At 45.8% G+C, this 9,031-nt stretch overlaps 1 pseudogene; it reads left to right on the top strand.

Annotated features, from left to right (window-relative positions):
• Window positions 1-591: 591 nt before the first annotated feature.
• LOC119921368 overlaps window positions 592-9,031 on the top strand; it is a 35,370-nt pseudogene continuing 26,930 nt past the window's right edge.

The following is a 9,031-nucleotide window of genomic DNA, read 5'->3' as shown; positions in this document are numbered from 1 at the left end:
ATAAATACAATTATAGATATATACACATCATTAATAAAATAAATAGAATAACAAATATATACATACATACATACATACAAGTGCTGTGGGGCAAGGAGTAGGGTAGAGCAGAGGGAGCAAGCACTGAACTGAGGGCCTGGGAGAATACAGAGTTGGTAGACACATTCCCTGCTCAAAGCAAACTTCCAGTATACAGGGGGAGACAGAAATTAACAAAAATTAATAAATTTAATTATGGGTACATACATATGTACTATGGGGCTGGAGGGGGGTAAAAAAAGAATGCAAATCCTAATGAAAGGCCTGCTTGAAAGGGAGTGGGAGAAGAGGAAATGAGGGCTTAGTCAAGGACGGCCTCTTTTAGGAAATGTGTTGTTAGTAAGGTTTGTAAGGTGGGAAGAGTCAATGTCTATCAACAAATACGTGGAAGCTGAGAACAGTCTTTAGAGTCTGGACATGATTTGGCAATTTGGAACGTGGCATGAGCCTTGGCATGGACTGGGTGCTTTAACGAATGCTGCATCTCTTCTCTCAGGCTCGGCGGTTTGCCCTGCAGGAAGACTCTTCTGGTTCTATTGGTGAATCCAAAGGATGGATCCTACGGAGATCATTTTTGGAATCCTGATCCTACTGGTGATCAACTTCGGGGTTTCAGGGAATGTGTTCCTCTTCGTGAGTTACGCCTACCTGGTCTCGTCTAACAAAAAGACAAAGTCCTCAGACCTAATCATTGCCCACCTAACCGTGGCCAACACCGTGACCCTTCTGGCCAAGGGCACCCCAGACATCCTGTCAGCCTGGGGACTGATAAATTTCCTGAATGATGTTGGTTGTAAAACCCTCCTTTACCTATACAGACTGTCCCGAGGCCTGGCCATCTGCACCACCTGCCTCCCAAGCATCTTCCAGGCCCTCACCATCAGTCCCAGCACCTCCCAGTGGGCAGGACTTAAAGCTAAATCACCCAAGTGTATCACCCCCACTTGTCTTCCCTCCTGGAACCTCAATATGCTGATGGATGTTACTACACCCATTCTCGTGACAGGTCCGCAGAACAGCACAAGTAGACACACTGTCAACATTCTGAAATACTTTTCTTCCATTACCATAAGTGCAATAACCACCCTGGTCAATGCAATCGTGCTCTCCTTTCGGGGTCTGTTTTTGTGGGGCTCATGAGTGGGTCCAACCATTACATAGTGGTTGTCCAGCACAGACATCACGGGCATGTCCATCACCTTCGTGGATCTGGACACTCCTCCAGGGAGATGCCCGAGGTCAGAGCGGCCAGGTGTGTTCTTGCCCTGGTGACCCTCTGCATCCTTCTGTATGTGCGGAAGACCATCACCCTGGTTGTTTTAATCAACACTGGAAAAAATTTGCCTCTGCTTCTGAACACATACACATGATTTTGACATTCTCCTTCTCGGCTGTAAGTCCATTCTTGATGATTCATAGTAACAGGAGGATAAGAACCTTCAGGAAGAGTAATTTACCTGTTTGTGGCACTGACCTCTCCCCAGTCCCAGGAAAATGAATTGTTCATTCCCTGTGTTCTGCGCTGAATAAATCATAGAGTCCTGGGAACTGCAGACTCACTGATGTGCCCCATTGAGTTAGAGACCATGATTGGATGACCAAACTCTGTAAATTCATCATTTAGCTTAGGCCTCATCCTCCCTGATGTCAGGGAGATGTAGCAGCCTGATCTCTGAAACTAAACAAACTGGATAGAGCTCGGCCCTGGGAGTCAGGAGGTCATGGATTCTAATCCCAGCTACCCCACCTGTCTGCTGGGTGACCCTAAGCTAGGAACTTCACTTCTCTGGGCCTCAGTTCCCTCATATGTCAAATGGGGATTGAGACTGTGAGCACCACGTAGGACAGGGACTCTTTCCAACCCAATTTGCTTGTGTCCACTCCAGCGCTTAGTAAAGTGTCTAGCACATAGTAAATGCTTAACAAATACCATAACTATTATTATTATTATTATTACTATTATATATGAAGTCTTCAAATTATGCAACCTGAGCTTTATTCTTGACTCTTTATACCTAACAACTATTCAATCCAATCTGTCATTACATCCTATCTTTTGCCCTCATAATTTGTCCTGCATCCATTCTTTGTTGACAGTCCAAATGACCACAGTCCTAATCTAGCTATTCTTCATATCCTGGCTAGACTACTACTATTAAAGAAGCAGCGTGGCTTTGTGGAAAGAGGGCTTGGGAGTCAGAGGACATGGGTTCTAATCCTGGCTCTGCCACTTGTCTCCTGTGTGACCTTGGGCAAGGCACTTAACTTCTCTGTGCCTCAGTTACCTCATCTGTAAAATGGGGATCAAGACTGTAAGCCCCACGTGGCACATCCCGATTATCTTGAATCTACTCCAGTGCTTAGACGAGTGTCTGGCACACATTAAGTGATGAACAAATACCACAATCATTACTACTTGGCTCTCCTCATTTACCTCCCTTGTTCTAGCCTCTTCCCTCTCTAGTCTATACCTTATTCTGCTGTGCTGGATTATCTTTCCAAACGAAAAGATTTGACCATTCTGCAAATATCTCTCCAGTCAAAAAGCCGTCAGTGATTACCTTTCATTTATTCATTCAATCGTATTTATTGAGCACTACTGTGTGCAAAGCACTGCACTAAGCACTTGGAAAATACAATTCAGCAACAGATAAAGGCAATCCCTACCCAACAACAGGATCATAGTCTAGAAGGGGGAGACAGACAACAAAACAAAACAAGTAGATTTGCATCGTTAGAATCAAAATAGATAAATAGAATTATATATATGCACATTATTAATAAAATAAATAGGATAATAAGTATGTACAAATATACACAAGTGCTGTGGGGATGGGAAGGGGGTAGAGCAGAGGGAGGGAGTGGGGCGATGGGGAGGGGAGGAGGAGCAGAGCAAAAGGGGGCTCAGTCTGGGAAGTCCTCTTGGAGGAGGTGAGCCTTCAGTAGCACTTTGAAGGAGGGGGGGAAGAGTGATTATTTGACAGATTTGAGGACGCAGGTGCTCCAGGCCAGAGGTAGGATGTGGGTCAGGGATTGACGGTGGGACCCGCAAGAACAAGGCACAGTGAGAAGGTTAGCACCAGAGGAGCACAGTTTATGGGCTGGATGTAAAAGGAGAGAAGGGAGGTGAGGTAAAAAGGGGCAAGGTGACGGAGAGCTTTGAAGCCAATAGTGAGGAGTTTTTGTTTCATACAGAGGTTGATAGGCAACCACTGGATATTTTTGAGGAGGGGGGTGACATGCCCAGAGTGTTTCTGTAGAAAGACTATCCGGGCAGCAGAGTGAAGTATGGACTGAAGCAGGGAGAAACAGCAGGTTGGGAGATTAGAAAGGAGGCTGATGCAGTAATCCAGTAGAGTTATGATGAGATACTGTACCAACAAGGTAGCAGTTTGAGTGGAGGAAAGGGCAGATCTTGGCGATGATGTGAAAGTAAGACCGGCAGGTTTTGGTGATGGATTGAATATGTGGGGTGAATTCATTCATTCATTCATTCATTCAATCGTATTTAATGAGCACTTACTGTCTACAGAGCACTGTACTAAGCGCTTCGGAGGTACAAATCGTCAACAATGAGAGAGCAGAGTCAAGGATGACACAAGGTTGCAGGCTTGTGAGATGGGGAGGGTGGTAGTGCCATTCACGGTGACAGGAAAGTCAGGGAGAGGACAGGGCTTGGGAGGGAAGATAAGGAGCTCAGTCTTAGACATGCTGAGTTTTAGGTGGTTGGTGGACATCCAGGTGGAGATGTTCCACTTCGCATCAAACTGAAACCACTGACCATTAGTTTAATTATAAATCTACCCAAATGACTTCCAAATCTACCTCTACACCAGCAACCTCTCACCTTAAGCTACAATCCTGTATTTCCTCTTGTCTGCATGACATCTCCACATAGATATCCTGCTAACATTTCAAACTGAGAAACAGCATGGCCTAATGGATAGAGCATAGACCTGGGAGTCAGAAGGACCTGGGTTCTAATCCCAGCTCCACCACTTGTCTACTATGCGATCTTTAGGAGGCCACTTAATTTCTATGTGACTCAGTGATCTCATCTTTAAAGTGGGAATTGAGACTGTGAGTCCCATGTGGGACAGGGATGGTGTCAAACTCGATTTGCTTGAATCCAGGCCAGTGCTTCATACAATGCCTGGCACAGAGAAAATGCTTAACAAATATGACAATTATAATCATTACTCAACATGACCCAAACTTAACTTCTATATCTTTCTTCACAAAAGCAGTCCTCCTCCTAACTTCCCTTTCTTTGACATTAACACCACCATTCTCCCTGTCCCAGAAGCAGACACCCTTAGCACATCTTGAAATCCTCATTAGCATTCACATCCACTCAACTGCTAAATCCTGTTGGGTCTTATTCCGAGGAGCTCACATATTCACCACATTTACTCTTTGAATGAACCATCTAATTGTCTCAAAAATTAACTTCCCTTCTCCTATACCGGGGGCACATGTGCATAAGTGACCTTGTTCAGGAACACGGTTAGCAGGCCAACTGCTCAATTCCTATCCTTTGTTGTTTGACTGAATTGTACACTGAACCTGGTCAGAACTAAATCTTTCCGACCAAAAATGTTGTTTCTAGGAAATGTTTCCCTGAGGCAGCAGAGCCTAGTGGATAGAGCATGGGCCTGGGAGTCAGAAGGACCTGAGTTCTAACACCAGCTTTACTACTTGTCTGCTGTGTGATTTTGGGCAATTCACTTAAATTTTTATCTGTGCTTGTTACCTCATTCATAAAATGGGGGTTAAGACAATGAGCCCCGTGTAGGATAGGGACTGTGTCCAACTGGATTAGATTGAACCTACCCTATGTTTAGCACAGTGTGTGGCACATTGTAAGTGCTAATATCATTGTTGTTATTATTATTACTATCATCATTATTACAACAAAAATACTTGTAACCCTATGCTTTGTAGTTTGTAATTATATGCTAGGCTTTGGGGGAATTAGTGCTCAGACTGCTAGAGTCCTGAAAGAATCTATTTAAGGGTGGTGGGTGTATAGTTGAATGGAGGGATGACAGTGGAACGAGGCTTCTTTGAAACTTATGGAGGCAACAAAGAAGTGACCAGGTTGGTGGGCAGAGGCCAGCACAAGGAAACCACCTACCAGATCAGGGGTGAGGATTCAATATGAGGGTAGCACGATATGGTAGGTCACAGATGATGCAGAAGTCCAAGAGACACCCGGATGGAACACTGGCAACCAATGGATGTGAAGAACGGTGTATGTAGGTACGTGGATTGTACCTATCGGGATGGATTCTACAGCAATTACAGACAGTTTATTCATCAGACTGCTATTGATGTGGTGCCCTTCCTTGATATGCACTGGTAATAAAGCTGCTTCTTGCAGCCTCTGAGTATCTCCCTGCTTGCCAAATCCAACGGCTCATATTCTGTCCTAATCCTCCTCGACCTCTCAGCTGCCTTTAACACTGTGGACCACCCCCTTCTTCTCGACACGCTATCTGACCTTGGCTTCAAAGACTCCGTCCTCGCCTGGTTCTCCTCTTATCTCTCCGGTCGTTCTTCCTCAGTCGCTTTTGCAGGTTCCCCCTCCCCCTCCCATCCTCTAACTGTGGGGGTTCCCCAAGGTTCAGTGCTTGGTCCGCTTCTGTTCTCGATCTACACGCACTCTCTTGGTGATCTCATTCGCTCCCACGGCTTCAACTATCATCTCTACGCTGATGACACCCAGATCTACATCTCTGCCCCTGCTCTCTCCCCCTCTCTCCAAGCTCGCATCTCCTCCTGCCTCCAGGACATCTCCATCTGGATGTCTGCCCACCACCTAAAGTTCAACATGTCCAAGACTGAACTCCTTGTCTTCCCTCCCAAACCTTTCCCTCTCCCTGACTTTCCCATCTCTGTTGACGGCACTACCATCCTTCCCGTCTCACAAGCCCGCAACCTTGGTGTCATCCTCGACTCCGCTCTCTCATTCACCCCTCACATCCAAGCCGTCACCAAAACTTGCCGGTCTCAGCTCCGCAACATTGCCAAGATCCACCATTTCCTCTCCATCCATACCGCTACCCTGCTCATTCAAGCTCTCATCCTATCCTGTCTGGACTACTGCATCAGCCTTCTCTCTGATCTCCCATCCTCATCTCTCTCTCCACTTCAATCCATACTTCATGCTGCTGCCCGGATTATCTTTGTCCAGAAACGCTCTGGCCATATTACTCCCCTCCTCAAAAATCTCCAGTGGCTACCAATCAATCTGCGCATCAGGCAGAAACTCCTCACCCTGGGCTTCAAGGCTCTCCATCACCTCGCCCCCTCCTACCTCACCTCCCTTCTTTCCTTCTACAGCCCACCCCGCACCCTCTGCTCCTCTGCCGCTATTCTCCTCACCGTACCTCGTGTGTGGCTTTGCGACATTGATCAACAGAAGCTAACATCTTCTTGCAGCGAGAAGGATCCTGCTCGGATTCTATTATGGGGAAATCTATCCCCGGTGGCCAAGAGCTCCTAAAATGTTCTTCCCTCTACCCCTTCCTCCCCCTCCAACAGTAAAAAAGCCTGAGCCCCGTGTATGGTACAAAAATAAACTTTATTGCTACTTTACCCCCGTACTTTGGGTTCACTTTAACAGGAGCTTTTCAACCTGGCAACCAACAAGAGATATAACTCAATACAGGTTAACTGATTCCCTTACGTATACCCAACTTATACCCAACTAGGGTGATCAGGTACCTTGTTGTCCTTTGAACTCATTGAGGGACCCCTGCTGCCCTGGTCTCAACTAGTTTTAACTAGAGGTTTATAGTATATTTTGTCTTTCACACATCCTAACTCATGTTCTTTTCTTCAGGTGACAGTATCATTTCCTCCACAGGTGGTCATTTGCTCATTTGGCATGCCTGGCCTTTCATCTTATATCTTTTTTATATATCATATTTTGTAAAAACTTACTACATGTTGAGAACTGTTATAAGCACTGGAGTAGATGTTTTCTAGGTTGGACACAGTCCTTTTCTCTCATAGGGCTCACAGTGTAAGTTTGAGGGAGGAGTACTTAATCTCCACTTTACAGATGAGGAAACTGAAGCAGAGAGAAGTTCAGTGACTTGCCCAAGGTCATGCAGCAGACACATGGCAGAGTCTGGATTAGAACACATATCCTCGGACTCCCAGATCTGTGGTCTTTCCACTAGGTCAAGCTGTTTCTCCATATCTGCATCCGTGGCTTTTGATCTGTCACCCCATCCACCAGGATAACTGGCTTCCATCCAGCTTGTTCTAATGAATGTTTCACTAAGGGCTCTAGGGTCCTTTACAAATTGGCCACCCACCCCTTTAAGACCTGAGAGTTTGTTTGCCAGGCACCCACGTCTAGTTTCGTGGCTCCCTGGCTATCCTCTGCATGGTTTAGGCAGGCTTGCAAACTTTCAATTTCTTCTCTACCCACCTCCGTTCCCTTTCCAGACTTAATCCTAGCCACCATCTGCCACGCTTCTAATTCTACGCTTAAGGCTTCCTGATTTCTAATACTACCTTTAGCCATTCGCTTTCCCAGGGGATGACAGCCCACCCATTTTTCTTCATAAGTGCTATACAATCTTCTGAGAGGGTCTCCATTTGCATCAAATAATCCAAATCACTTAGTAAGAGCATGCAATATGCTGACAACTGGGGGTAGGACGGAACTGGAGGATAAAGTCCGAAGTGTGAGAGCAATTCTCCAGAGAGAGAAAGAGAGAGAGAGAGAGAGAGAGAGAGAGAGAGAGAGAGAGAGAGAGAGAGAGAGAGAGAGAGAGAGAGAGAGAGAGAGAGAGAGAGAGAGAGAGAGAGATCGTGAGTATATTCGGTCGCAAAGTCTGAAACAAAGAATCCCACTGCTGAAACCATTTATGTTATGTCTCAGTAAGGTCTATTGAGGACAGGGGGTGCGGGGGAGGGGGGGGATTCTTGACTCTCCTTTACCGACTGAAACTTTACCATGATATTTAGCATCACAGTAAGAAAGCATTTATTACCCGACAAAAAACATGAATAGTAAAGGATCCTGCTTCTTTTAAGCCCTCAACCCAAGGACAATGAGATCTCTAACGTCATTTAAGCCCTCAACCCAGGGGCTTTCAGAATTTCTCCTACTGCGAGATGATTAATCTTTGTCAGTTTTCAGTCCAGGGACAGGCTGACACCAGCACAAGCATCCCCGGTGAAAAGGTCTCCTCCTTCCTGGACCGTCTCTGTCTTCCCTTTGGAGGACAGTGAGCAGCAGCAACAGGCGTTTTTCCCCTAAATCTTATGCTATATTTGTTGACTGCAACATCGAGCTACTTCCTCATGATGGCCCTAACCTACCAGGTACAGTTCCATTGTCTTCTGCCCTTAGAATACATCTTGCCCGGACCCCTGCCCAGAACCAAGCTGTCTTGATCAGTCAAAAATCCAGAGGAGGCTAGAAGCCTCCAGGCCCCGAGGATTGTACTTCTCTCAAAGGCCCAAGAGAAATGGCCAAACTGAATACACAATTTTGAGGTAAGGTTTAGCAAGGGGCTGTGTGGGTGGGGCAGGGGCAGGAGTTAGAAACTCAGAAACTACATTTCCCAGGGGACAGAATGCTGCTTCATTTTCCTAAAACAGGAATAGGAAATAAAACCCTCTTTCAGAAAATACAATTCATAGAATGCAGAGGTCTGGACTATTTAGTGCCCCCATCAGAGCAGCATCTGGAATTTGAAAGAGATCAGTTAAAATTTCACTTTCTCTGGGTTGTTCTGAGAGTGGTAGGAATACTGATACAATCCCAGGTATTGAAAGAAGGGGATAAGATCCAAACACTCAAAAGGAGATTTTTCTGATTTCCCCTTTCAAAATATGCCTATTCCCTTTGTCTTCTCTGGCTATCTGGCTATCTATAGGTTCTCCCACAAAATGGTCAACATCAACCTTGGTTTTGACTCCCAGGCCCATGCTCTTTCAAAAGGCCACACTGCTCTTGTCTAAGTAT

The sequence above is a fragment of the Tachyglossus aculeatus genome (genome assembly GCF_015852505.1).
Source record: "Tachyglossus aculeatus isolate mTacAcu1 chromosome 12 unlocalized genomic scaffold, mTacAcu1.pri SUPER_6_unloc_2, whole genome shotgun sequence".
Classification (NCBI taxonomy): domain Eukaryota; kingdom Metazoa; phylum Chordata; class Mammalia; order Monotremata; family Tachyglossidae; genus Tachyglossus; species Tachyglossus aculeatus.
Note: the sequence above shows the minus strand (reverse complement) of the source record. Positions and strands in the feature narration are given on the sequence as shown.